The following is a 14048-nucleotide window of genomic DNA, read 5'->3' as shown; positions in this document are numbered from 1 at the left end:
CCTGCGTGCTTGAACGTGTTTGTTTTGCTGGTTTTGTCCATCCGCCGCCTGTGGCACAGTTTATCATCCATGGAATTCAACGCCTTGTTCGCAGGAACTGACATTTTTTTCTTTTCTTTCAAGAGAACAATAAACTTGTTTGTAATGACACGGTTGATAAGACAAGGTGGAGAAACTTGACAAGTCAGTGACGACAACAAACTCTCACTAATGCAAACTATGTTTACAAATTTATGAAAGTGCCACTTTGTTCTGGCATTTGATCACTACATTGCAATTTGTTTTCTTTTAAGATGATATGCTATAGTGCATAATTCTGTCATGTCTTAGTGTTTGTAGTAGTACGGGCATGTAACATTTTTCTTGTGGCTCTGGCAACGTCTTTCACTATTCGGACGGGACTAGTTTTCTAAACTACGTTTGAGTTTCGATTCTTACCACCTGACGTCGACGTCTGTGATTTTCATGTACCAATTCGGACGGGACTAACATCTCCGTGTTTATTACAGAGGTGGGAGGGTCTGATTTGTGCATCTGGGCGTCACAGAGATCACGCGCTCTGTATGCGTGCATTGCATTCATTCAGAATGATTGCCTTAGTATTATTACACAATAAATACTAAATGGCTAGTATAACAAAACCATAGACAGTAAAAGAAAGAACAAAACCATATTGTAGCTTAACATCAGCCTGCCCAGGGACTACGGGTGAAAATTAGCTCTTGAGCTAAAACCTGGTACTATGCATCTCCCTTTGAGGTTAATGTTTATTGTACGCTGTCCCTGTTTCTTTAAATAAAATAAAAATAAAATGTTAATGTGTTTTTTTGTATTAAATGTAATTAAAACATGTAACTGAGTACATAAATGAACGTGAGTAATCTTACCTGCTTACCATGCTGATATTACAATAGCCGGTATTAACAGTTTACGCGATCTTGCTCTTGATTTTATTATTTGTATTATTTTTTTATTATTATTTATTTGCCGCTAAGCAAATCTATCAAACATCCGCGCGGTAAGAGCATCTACGGTAATTCACGTTGGCCAAAATACACAAGGAAACGCGTTGTGAAATAAAATATCACCGGCAATCACAGACATTCGCGTTCGGACGGGATTAGTTTTCTCAGAGGATCACTGAGTTTGCTGAAAAACGGTAGGTAATTTGCTCTGGAATTATCACAGAGGTTGTGTGAGAAAAACACAGACGTGGCAGATTCGGACGGGATTAAAATCACCAAGTACGTCTGTGAAACGCAGATTTCTCTAACGACCCCCTGTAAAACTAGTCCCGTCCGAATAGGGCTTTTGACACAATATTCATTCTGTAAATAAGCTTCAATGTGGAAGTAAGCTTATGGTCCAAACTTCAGGTTCATTAGCCGCTAAAAGGGAGATAACACTCTTTGCCCTACAAACCAGTGTGTTTATAATAAAGATAATGCATTAAAAATAAGGTAAGATAAACCAAATTGCAATAACAAGCATCAAAACCAGCTGTTTGTCGCTATAAATAACTGGATGTGGATGACACTGAAGCCAGTCCCATAAAACACTTGAATTTTGCCAAGGGCCTCCAAATGTCTAGAACCGGCCCTGGTAACATTAAAGTATTTTTGTGTGAAACAGGCTGGTAGATTTCAGTGACCTCTAATGCTGTTGGGTCAGATTTGGTGACCCTGCTGTACATCTGCAGCGGTTCACATCAGACCAAAACTCTCTCTAGGATATAAAATAAATGTTTAGACATGATCATAACTTGTCAGTAGTTGTAAAATAAGTGACATACTGTACAACCATGTGGGAATATGGAAAAAGCAGTAAAATAGATAAATAATACTGACTACTACTTGCACAGTTCTTTTAGTAAGGACATTTTTTGACATTTAGCCACATCTCGGAGACTCAGCGGTAATCTTGTTGGTATGTGAGAGATTCACATGTTCGTGATTACGATTTGAAGCTCCAGTTATTTCATTAGATGCGTCCAAGACAAGCAGTGCAGTGTCTGTTCTGCTGCTACGGACTCGTGAACATGAGATCACGATCACAACGTATCAAATCTGAATATCTAAGGTGTAGGAGAACACCATCACTTGGGGCTGTAGATTTATGCATGTTTCTGGTGAATGCAGCGTCTTTATAGGCGTTCACAGTGGATGCATTCTTGCAAAGGTTAGTGAGAGATTGCATTATTCTATTTAATATTCTTATTATTGTTTTTAATATTATTTAGTATCCAAGTTGCATGCAATCATTGTAACAATTTAATTATAACAGGGCATGTCAAAAATTGTTGATAATTACAGCATTACTTAAAACCAGAAATACTGGTTCATATGGGAAGTGAAAGTCTTTTCAAATATGTGCAATGTGCAAACGGTATTTTTTTGCAGTCTACACAAATGTAACCAGACTTCTAAAGAAAGCAGACACATGGCATCACAAGCGTATAACCGATTTTGCATTATGTTTTTTGACAGGAGGTGTGGTTATTGGTGACAGACATGGGTGCTAGTTGGACACAAAGCTGGAAGGAGGAGTTCAAAGTTCACAAACTCCACCTTCTCACCTCTAAACCAGAGCTGCTGCTTCAGCCACGGGTCTGTCTGAGTCACTAAACCTCATGCACTGATCCAATTAGCACATGCATGATAGAAACCCTGCTGAAAGAATCGAACTAAAGGTTTTGCATCATGGTTTGTTCCTGGTCCACGGTGGTCAACCAGCATAGATCAACTAATTATCATAAATGATGACCGTTCTGGACTACTTAGAAACATTGTTATCTCTGTCAGCAATGCCATTAATTTCATTGTATATATTTTGCATGTAAGACATTGAATGCATGTGTATTATTTAGGTCAAAATGTAAATGGCAAGTTCCAGAATCCATCATACTGAAACATGAAGTTGTAATAGCTTGTCTGGTTTTGTTTGCAGTGGGATATTCCTCCATTGTTGTGGCTTCTGTACAGATGTTTTATGCTGGTCTACACCTTCAGCTGGTTTATCTACACGGCTCTTCTCTTCAACACACCTAAATTCCTCATTTTTCTCAGCCATATCTCATACTGTCTTATGGTTATCTACGATCTGGTTTCTCTCTGTAATCTGGCCTGGGCTTTCTTGGAAATCAGATGCTCCTCTCACAGAATGAAAAGAGGTAAAATTGTTGTGCAGTGTGTTTCTGATCACAAATCCTACACAGTGACTTTATAAACTATCCTGAGTCACACTTATGCTGTTGGATTGTAAGAGTCTTGAAAGAACTACAAACAGATCTACAGAGACGTCAGTATTATTTTGCATTGCATTTTGCAACAAAAAATGTTAATGAATTTAAGGAGTTGTAGTAGTTGTATTTCAAACGTAAATGCATTGGTAAAAATATATTTACAATATTTTATGAAGTGAAGTGAAGTGACATTCAGCCAAGTATGGTGACCCATACTCAGAATTTGTGCTCTGCATTTAACCCATCCGAAATGCACACACACAGAGCAGTGAACACACACACACGCACACACTGTGAACACACACCCGGAGCAGTGGGCAGCCATTTATGCTGCGGCGCCCGGGGAGCAGTTGGGGGTTCGATGCCTTGCTCAAGGGCACCTAAGTCATGGTATTGAAGGTGGAGAGAGAACTACATGCACTCCCTCCACCCACAATTCCATCCGGCCCGAGACTAGAACCCACAACCCTTTGATTGGGAGTCCAACCCTCTAACCATTAGGTTTATTTTAATCTTATCTAATTATTTATTCATTTTATTTCTGTGAAAATATTTGAACTGAATTTGAGCTCAACAGAAAAAGTGCTTACTGTTAAGCCTTGATTAGATCACAATATAAAACCTCAAGCGTAATCTGCTCTCAAATATAGCAGGAGCTGTCCTCAAACCTAACATCCCTGTTTTGAGCTATTTTAGTGTCTTTTTTTCAACTAATGCTGCAGTAAAATCCTTTGCTGCACTTTATACATATATATCCCATTGAAAAGTTTGAGGTTAGATTTTTTTTTTCTCACCAAGGCTGCATTCATTTGATCAAAAATACACAAAAATTGTGAAATATTATTCCAGTTTAAAATAATTGTTTTCAATTTGAAGATATTCTAAAATGTAATTTATTTCTGTGATCAAAGCTGAATTTTCATCATCATTACTCCAGTCTTCAGTGTCACATGATCTTCAGAAATCATTCTAATATTCTGATTTGATGCTCAAGAAATATTTCTTATTACTATCAAATATGAAAACAGTTGTGCTGCTTCAAATTTTGTGGAAACTGTGGAGAATTATTTCAGTAGAAAGAACAGCATTTATTTGAAATAGAATCTTTTGTAACATTCTAAATGTTTATATGGTCACTTGATAAATTTAATCCATCCTTGCTGGATATATATATATATATATATATATATATATATATATATATATATATATATATATACACCGTATTTTTCGGACTATAAGTCGCACCTAAAGTATAAGTCGCATCAGTCCAAAAATACATCATGATGAGGGAAAAAACATATATAAGTCGCACTTGACTATAAGTCGCATTTATTTAGAACCAAGAACCAAGCCCTCTGGCGGCTGGAGACAGTAATGTTTTCTCTCGGTTCATGTCTCTTTGTTCATTTCTCTTGGTTCATGTCAAATTAATTTTGATAAGTCACAACTGACTATAAGTCGCAGGACCAGCCAAACTATGAAAAAAGGTGTGACTCATAGTCCGGAAAATACGGTATATATATATATATATATATATATATATATATATATATATATATATATATATATATATATATATATATATATACTTTTTTTTTTTTTTTTTTTGTGTGTGTGTCTATATATATATATATATATATATATATATATATATATATATATATATATATATATATTTATTTATTTATAAAAGGCCTATCCATGTGTTTCATGCAGTCCTTTCCTCCACTAGGTGTCAGTAGTGAATGTGAGAGCCTCCTTTCTCTCCCCGTCCCTCTGACCGCTGCTCTCTGTCTGCAGTGGCTCCTGCATTCTGTGATGGGCTGTTTTTCATTAACTGTCTCATTTCTGTACTGGACCTTAATCCACCCCTTTGACCAGCACTCCTTCACAGCCTTCAACATCAACATCCATGTTATCAACAGCATCCAGACCGCCGTGGACCTGTTGTTGTCCTCCACACCTGTTCATCTCACCCACTTCTTCTACGGAGTGCTGGCCGGGGCACTTTATGTCATATTTGCCGTTGTTTATTGGCTAATGGGCGGCACAAACATGTTTGGCCAACCTTACATCTACAGCATTCTTGATTTCAGTGGGCGCCCCCTAATGGCAACACTTTGCATTCTGGGAGTTTGTTTGATTTGTTTACCGTCCTGTCACTTTGTGCTGTGGAACCTGCAGTTAGTGAGGGAGTGGATGGTGAGCAGAGAGAAGGCAGGGAGAATTGCTTTAAGGAGGGAGGTCTGGTGGAGTGTGAAGGTGTCTGGAGGAACGACCTTTGACCTCGTGCCTTCCCTGGATCCAGCAGCATCTGTGTCTGATACGAGCAGGAGGACAGCCGTGATGGAGGAACATCAGTCACGATCACTCACTCTTTTTTGAAGGAGTTTCTGGTCTGTCTGAATCAACATGTTCTCTTTTTAGCAAGATTTTTCTGATGGTAATATCTTCCAATCTCTTCTGAAGCTTAATCATAAACTCTCTGGACTTGGCTCTGTTTGCTCCAAATGTTGTTGGTCTGAAATGCCCTACAACAGTTTTCATGGAAAGCAAACAACACTGTTGAAAATAAATAAATAAATACAATCTGACATTTATGGGGGGAAAATGACACTCCCAGAAAGAAAAGGTACAAAAGTTGTCAATGCAACTGTCCCTTCAGGACTGAGTTTGGAGACCCCTGGTTAGTAATATGTACCTTTAAGGTACCAGTATGAAGCCTTTAGGTACATTAGTGAACTTTTTAAAAAGGAACCATCTCAGTGACAGTTTTTGTACCTTTATTACAAAAAAAAAAATATATATATATTTTTCTTGACCTGATATATTATTAATATACCAACCTACTGAAGTACTAAATCTGTTTTGTACTTTTATAATACACTGACAACCTCCATAAATCAGAGGCAGTAATCACTCATCACAACTAGGTCAATACTAAGATAATAGAGTAACTGCAAACACACATGGCACTAAAATAATGCAATAAACATTAACAACTTAAGCTGTAACATAAAACCGTACATTTATGACGAGAAAAAAGTTCTTATTCACTTACAGTATATAACTGCTATATTTTACTGTAAAATTAATCTATACCAGTCCCTTAATATTCATTAATACATTTTACCACATGCAACAGAGATGGTTTGCCTGTTCTTGTCATTGTATAAAACTGGGACACGAGGATGTAATTTAACATTGTACATAATTAATGTACATTTTCATGTGATGTGATCAGGTGTTTCATAAATGCAGCAACAATCTAATGTACAAACCTGGAGTTCAGGCTCTTGTTCGCGGGTACAGTATAGATATAGAAGGTATATCTGCTGATATCTTCCTCAGGCATTTTCTAGGTCACTGTAATAGAAACTGAACCTGTCTTTTCATCTGTAGGTTACATTAATCATAATATCACCTCCGCTGTCTTCATCTTGTAGATCAAAAAAGATCTCTGTGATGAGACTAGAAAATATGTGAAAGAAATGTGTTGTTCATAAAGGTTTAATGATCATAAATGTGAAATCCTTGAGCTGAAGGCAAGAGATAAGTTGATGCAATAAATATGTCAAGCACTAGAGATCAGCAGTGTACTCTTATTAAAAGATAGTTTCACTTCTACACTCCGGCTCAAGAGCTGAGATGCATTTTATGTCTGATATACAGAACGATTCATATTATGTGTCCACTTTGAAAAGCAAGTATTACAAATGTAATTTTAAATTATTTAAATCATTTGAATGTAACTGAAATTGTTGAAGTAAATTTTTTTTTTTTGCTTTTTACATATTTAATTGGGTTTACTAACCAGAATTCAGATGCATGTTCTTATGAAGTCATGTGAAATTCATAATCCAGCCCTGTTGTTATTAAATATATATATATATATATATATATATATATATATATATATATATATATATATATATATATATATAATTTTGATATTTTACAGGTATATATCATTATTTTGCTAGAAAATGAACATATTTTACTATTATAATAGTAAATTTGTCACTCGTATTTAGGATTGTTAAGTTAGTCAGTCTCTCACAGTCACCGCAGTTCAAGCAGCTGTGTTGAGCTTTGGCCTGTGGTCTCTTGTGGTCTCGTCTGGTGTCTTTCAGAGAAAGAGGATTGTGTTCCCGCTGTATATTGGCGTGAAGTGGGAGTGTGTCAGTGCTGTCTGCCCTTCAGCGCTGGTACAATAACACTCATGCTCGGTTGAGAGAGGTCGTGGCAGCGGCACACAACGGCCTTTAGCTTGAGTCACTTTAGTTGTTTTGGATCTCTCATGTCTGCCATCATCATGACCCCTGCTGAATCAAATTCAGTAATCTGTCTGTGTGATTCAGAGCTGAGTCAGAGCGCTGAAGCAATGCCACAGAGATGCTAGTGTTTGTTAGCTGTGTCTTTGTGTGTTTGCTTTTCTGATTCATTCTAGTTCAACATTTCTCAGATTTGTTCCTTTTAACTTCCTGTCTATAAAAAATATTGAGCCATTTATATATATGATATTGAGCCATATCAAATGAATATCAATTGATTGTATATTATATCCATGAAATTGTCATTAAATGTTAAAAATGAATAAATTTTAATGTCTGGCAATTTATGTCAGCACCTGAAATTCACATAAAGATTGATTCTCTTGGGTTCTAGTATCAAAGACAAATCGCTTGTCTTGGCTTGTGATCATGTACTTACAAATTCAAACATCCAGTACTTCCCCAGTGTTTATGTATTGGGATACTCTGATCACTCGAATCCATCTAAACCAATAATTGATAAGATTGGAACCTTCTCACACGACGTGTATTTTGGGAAGGAGCATGTTTATCAGTCAGGGTTTGTTTTCCAGTGTGGATCCTTTGAAGAGAGTCTCTTGAAAGAGCATTGATCTGATCTGTGGACCCTGAAGACCAAGGTCTGTGTACATGTGAGTTTGTTTTTGAGAGGTTAACTCTCCGGGAAAGTGTCTAATACCGGTTCTGTTCGGTTCTGCTTGGACTATCTTCTTGTTGCTGTTTTCTCTTAGTTTAGACTTCTAAGAAACATCACTAATAGGCTTGATCTAATAGTTCATATCCACTGTATGGTCAGCTGTACTATATATTAAAGAGAGTCTCATTGTTCAATATTCAAATCAGATTTGACTTCTGATTAGACTTTAATGAAGGCCTATTTATAAGGGAAGTAGTCAGGAATTTTAGTGTTCATCCTGCGTTCAGTGGTTAGTTGGTTTGAAATATATATATTTTTCTTGCAGTCGAAGTCAGAGGTGTGTTTACTCAAACTTTCTGAACCGACCTAGAAATCCTCCAGCGTTCCACGAATCATATCGCTTAGTTTTCCAGTGGTTTCGTTTGTTCTAATGTAATGTAATCATCCTGTTGGAGTCAGCTAAAGATTCAGGTCAGTTCACTGACAGTGCTGTGATATGGATGGCATAGTTACGTGTTTCTAATACTGTATCTAGTTCCAGTTGCAGACACTGATAAATTACATGATATATCTGCTGAGACATAAAATATGCATTAGCTACAGCATACATCATAGCTCAGCTAACTACTCGTTTACTTGTCAGAACTAGTTCTTCTTGCAAAAAGATGCCACTTAAAGAGATATTTCATCCAAAAATGAAAATTCTCTCATTATTATATATTTTTTTTTCAAACCTGTATGAAGGTTGCTTTCAGCTGTTGAGAACAAAAGATGATATTTCGAAGAATGTTGACTTGCATAGTATTTTTTTCTCCATAAATCAATGGCTACTGCCAGTTGTTTGTTTAAGATTTTTAAGATTTTTTATAATATATTATTCATTTTAAGCAGTTCATAGTTTCACTTATGTTCACTTATTTTTCAGTTATAGAAAATAATATAATATTTTATATTTTCATCATATATGCATCATATAATAATTGCTGTTAATAGTCTTCATCGTCTGTTTGACTACATCTTTAATACATTTTTCAGAAAATTCCTGTCATAAATAAACTTGAATTGAACTGAATATTAAAACATGCACAAATGACTAATTTAGTGTTGTATTTTGAACAAATGTGGCATCATATGCTCTTAAAAATAAAGTCATTATTGTCATCTGTTAAAGAAAATGAAAAATTCCAAAGAGCCTTTCCAGTCCACAAAAGTTTCTTTAGAATTTAATATTCTTTACACAATGGTTCTTTTTACAACTGTTCACTGAGAGTTTCTTTGGGAAGCCAAAATAATTCTTCTGTGGCATCTAAACCACCCCTTTTTAACCTTTATTTTGAAGAGTGTCCTAGATAATGATTAGTTCTGACAATTTAAAAGTAGCAGGTTCGACCCCCATTAGGGTGCTTCATTATCTGAAGACTTCAGCTCAGGCTGCATCAGGGAAACTGTACCTGCACTTTGTGTATCCGATGTTCTGTGATTGATTGGTTGGTGATTAGAGGTTGCCAGGATGTTGCTATGTGGTTGCTGTGATGCTCTGGTGTCTAAATACAGCTCGGATCCATCATTCTGTGTGTCTATAGCACAAACGCTGGGGTGTGAGATGCATGCCAAAGTTTAATACTTAGGTTTAGTGGTTTTGAAAAAGCTCCCAGTAGTCCTGATGTACTTCATGTGTGCCACAGTGGTAAAAGTAAGATTGATTTCTGTTGGGACTTGGTGTTCCTTGGCATTCCCATGCATTCCTCGCCCTGTGTGAGAGCTCTGGGCTTGAGATGGAGACCCCGCTGAAGTTCAGCACATTGATGTTTAATGAAGCGTAAGATGACGAGGGATCCTGATTAACTAATCTAAGCTTGTTAGTCCTGAAACCTTGTTTTTCTCGTGTGCTGCTGAGATGCCTGATTGTATGATACTCTCGTTAATTACATGCCACATATATTAAACTTCTAGCTCTAATTACACTTTAATTGCTCCTGGTGAAGCAGTTGGAGATTTGTCAGTACTGATGTCACATTTCACTAAATGCAAAATTTTTTACTGATTTTTGAACCAATATCACGTCACACTCTAGCATATGGAAAATCTGTTCAGCAACGTGCCGTTTTACATGCTGGAGACATTATCAGTGTTTTGGTTGGGGATGTAGGTTGTTGTCCAGATATGTACCAGGTCACCCAGTCAGAAGTCCATGTGAGGAAACGCTCCCTGCGCTCTGCAAACAGTACATTACGGATGAAAGCTGTAACTCTAAGAAAAAAAATAGACAGTTGCGAAAGTCGTTTCACAATCAAAAGAGAAATCAGTGACTGCTTTGACATTGAAATAAACCAGTCCCCTAACGTAACATCTCCATGGTTAAGCTCAGCGTGGCAGCTGGAGAAGGCAGGTGAGGGATAACATGACACTACATTCAGACATGCATTGATGCATTTGTTTTTGTGCTGGGCTTCGCTCCAAAATCTCATGGTATTAGGCAGATGTGTTCCTCTGGCCGGCAGAACTCAGGTCAGCACACGTGAACCTGCTGGACAGCATTCATATGAAGAACTATATTAGGTGTCCTCTAGCTTTACTGCAGCTGTATAGACCTTACATAAGGTCAAAATATGACTATGAAAAACAATCAACTTGTTGCATCACACAAAATAAATGTGTATTCATCAAATAATAGAGTGAGTGAAGTAAGGTGTCCCTTACGTTTTGTTCTCAGAATTTGTGCTCCACATTTAACCCATCCAAGTGTGCGCACACACACACACACACACACACACACACACCTACAATCCCTGCAGGTACTGAGACTCCAACCTGCAATCTTTGGGCTACAAATCCAACTCTCTAACCATTGGGCCATGACTGCACACAAAGTAATGATTCAAAGCTGCACAAATGTAGCAGTAGTACATAAACAAACATTTGTGGATGTCACTAATGACACATCAGATGTTGCAATAACTCATTCAAGAACATCTGGCTGGATCATGGTAAACCATCAACACGGTAAACAGTGACTGAGCTATTTGTTCATCATAATAATTACTACAAGAAGGACATTTTGTGTTTAGTTTACTAGTTCATTTAGAAAATGATATTTGAATAGATTAAAATAAACAGAACACTCTCTGCACCACTTATTATTGATTGGGAGACAAAATAGTATAATTTATATTTGATCATTTATATAATCCATTACATTACACATTTCAGGTAATAAAATCAGACTACTTTTTAATGACTTTCGGATTACTTTTGACCTAACTTGAAGTATAACCTAAAGGAAAATCTTATACCATATTAATATAAAAAACAAATGTAATGAAAATATATTCTGTTCACTGTTATTAACAACTTGAAGTGCATTAAGCATTACATTTTGTCAAAGTTTCCCAAACTGAGTTTTGTGAGTTTAATTAAAAGCTAATATCTTTTAAATATCATAAAAGTGTTAAATTAAAATAAATCATTTTACAATGGCAACAATCAAAACAAAACTCTTAATAAATATAGGATATTATACCTGTATGCCTGCATGTCATATAACCATGTGAATAATATATAATCATATAATTAATAAAAAGTAACTAATCTAATTACATGTATTTTAAAATGTAACATAATATGATTAGAAGCATAATATTTGGAATCTGATTACATGTAACCGGTTCTAACCAGCACTGTGTGAATCTATTCTATTTCGTCCAAAAGCATTTTGTAGTTTCATATTGTCATTTTTTAAATAGAAAAATATATATTTTTTGAAATGTAAAAAAATGAAAAGTCACCCAACTTACTGTATTTTCTTAATTGATGAGAAATAACGTGTTTATCAATGTGCCATGTTACCCAATCGGTGTCATATTTCATTTTTTTGTTCACATTTTTATTTAATTAAATTATTTATTTATTATTTAATGCTTGAAAAGTAATTAAAACATTGCTTGAAAAATATTTAACCAGTGCTTATCTCTAACTGATTCAATAAATGTACATTTGTACATTTACTATATGTTGTAAATGGATGCATTCATAACTCTCTTGCCTGTAAACTAAGAAAAGAATCCAAACGATGGCAACATTTGAAGATTCTTCGGTCACATCAAATGAGTGATTTCTCTGAGACTGTAATCTCTTCAGGTCGGGGAGCTGCAGTGAGTCTCAGGTGGGAGTCAGGAGGGCACGTTTACCCTCGGATCACGAGCAAATGCTCCACGGAAACATTTCATTAAAGTAATTAGTCTGTTTGAGCGGAAGTGTACAGTGGTTTTGACAGCGCTGGCAGATGCTAATTTACCGCTCACTGTGACTCACACACATATGCAGAAGCAGTGGGATGTGTTCTGTGATGGAAAGGCAGCTGCTAAGTCTTTCATTAGCGGCAAGAGTGAAGAAAACCAATGAGAATCTAATGAGCTGGCATGGCAACTGTCTTATCAGAGGAACTGAACTTGATTGAGTGTTTCTGTGGCTGTTGACATGCTAAGACAAGCATCACTATAATCTTCAGGGTTAGAGATTTGAACAAAGCCAAGTTACTTTAAATATGAAAATAATTTACGTGTGTAAGACACAGTGCTATATCAGTATTATTTATATTGTAGTATATGTATTTTTCAATATTTTGAATTAAAAATATGAAAAATAAAATAAAATGTGTTATTTGTTTATTTCAGTTTTCATTTTAGTTTAATTTGTAGTACTTTTGTAAAAAATGTGCAAAAAAGTATTTTGTAAAATATATTTGGTTCTTAAAAATTGGTTTCATTTTTAAATTTTTTGATTTAGTATTAATTTATGTCAGTTAATAATTATATTACTATATTAATTTCAGTTAATTGCCAAAACAAATTTTCATTTTTTTTTATCTAGTATAATAACAGTGGCAAGATGTTAATGGCACCAAAATGCACTTTTATTAACTTTTATTTTTATATTTTCAGTTTTTATTTTAGTTTAACTTTTATTAATTTTTTATGTGCCTTTGACACATGTATTAGATTTCGATTTTTTTCATGTTTACATATTTTATTTACATTTTATTTCAGTTAGTATTTTTTGTACTTTTGTGTGTGTATGTATGTATATATATATATATATATATATATATATATATATATATATATATATATATATATATATATCTTCATTTCAGCTTAATTTCAATTAACAATAAAAAAACGTTTTGGTATTCGTTTAATGACAACAACACTGGTGGCAAGTTGTGCACAATTAAGCATGATTAATTTATTCTTCAGAAATTAAGAACTACATTTATCACAGACAATAATTAATCATCTTTACAGATGAATTAACAGGTGAGTAACTTTTACTGACCTGTGAATATGTGGATTCAGCAGACAGCCAATGGTTTCTCTCCAGTGGCATTCATGTCCTGTTAAATTCAGACAGCATTCCATGGCACAAATAGCCAAAGTGTTGGTGAACAGCTGCAGTGGTGAGCTCGATCCATGTTACCTCTGCTAACCTCACACACACTTCCACCACTATATTTAACCCCATATTGAACCCCAGCAGATCTTTCACTGAATTGTTAAATGGCTCATCCCTATCTAATGTGAAAATGGACACACAGATAGAGGTATACGGGGTGAGAGATCTGTGCCTTTATAGGGGTATGTTGGCACTGCAGTTATCATCTCCGAAGATTTAGTAAAAATGTACTTTAGAGTCATAACTGAATGCTGTGCTGTTTAATAACTAAAAATTACAGTTTCAATTAAAAATAAATAATTAAATAAATAAACTTAATTTAATTTAAAATTATTTTTAAATTTGTATTTATGATTTTATTAATAATTTTCATATTTTTAATTTATGTACTTTATTAATTTTA

The 14048-nt window shown here is 35.2% G+C and overlaps 1 long non-coding RNA gene across 1 annotated transcript; it reads left to right on the top strand.

Moving 5' to 3' along the window:
• The first annotated feature begins 1070 nt into the window (after positions 1–1070).
• On the top strand, positions 1071–3146 carry LOC128015989 (uncharacterized). Its single transcript, XR_008184047.1, has 3 exons — positions 1071–1159; positions 2487–2606; positions 2947–3146. It is a non-coding gene; the product is annotated as an uncharacterized LOC128015989 (long non-coding RNA).
• The last annotated feature ends 10902 nt before the right edge of the window (positions 3147–14048 follow it).

Source organism: Carassius gibelio, chromosome A6 (assembly GCF_023724105.1).
Source record: "Carassius gibelio isolate Cgi1373 ecotype wild population from Czech Republic chromosome A6, carGib1.2-hapl.c, whole genome shotgun sequence".
Taxonomy (NCBI): Eukaryota; Metazoa; Chordata; class Actinopteri; order Cypriniformes; family Cyprinidae; genus Carassius; species Carassius gibelio.
Note: the sequence above shows the minus strand (reverse complement) of the source record. Positions and strands in the feature narration are given on the sequence as shown.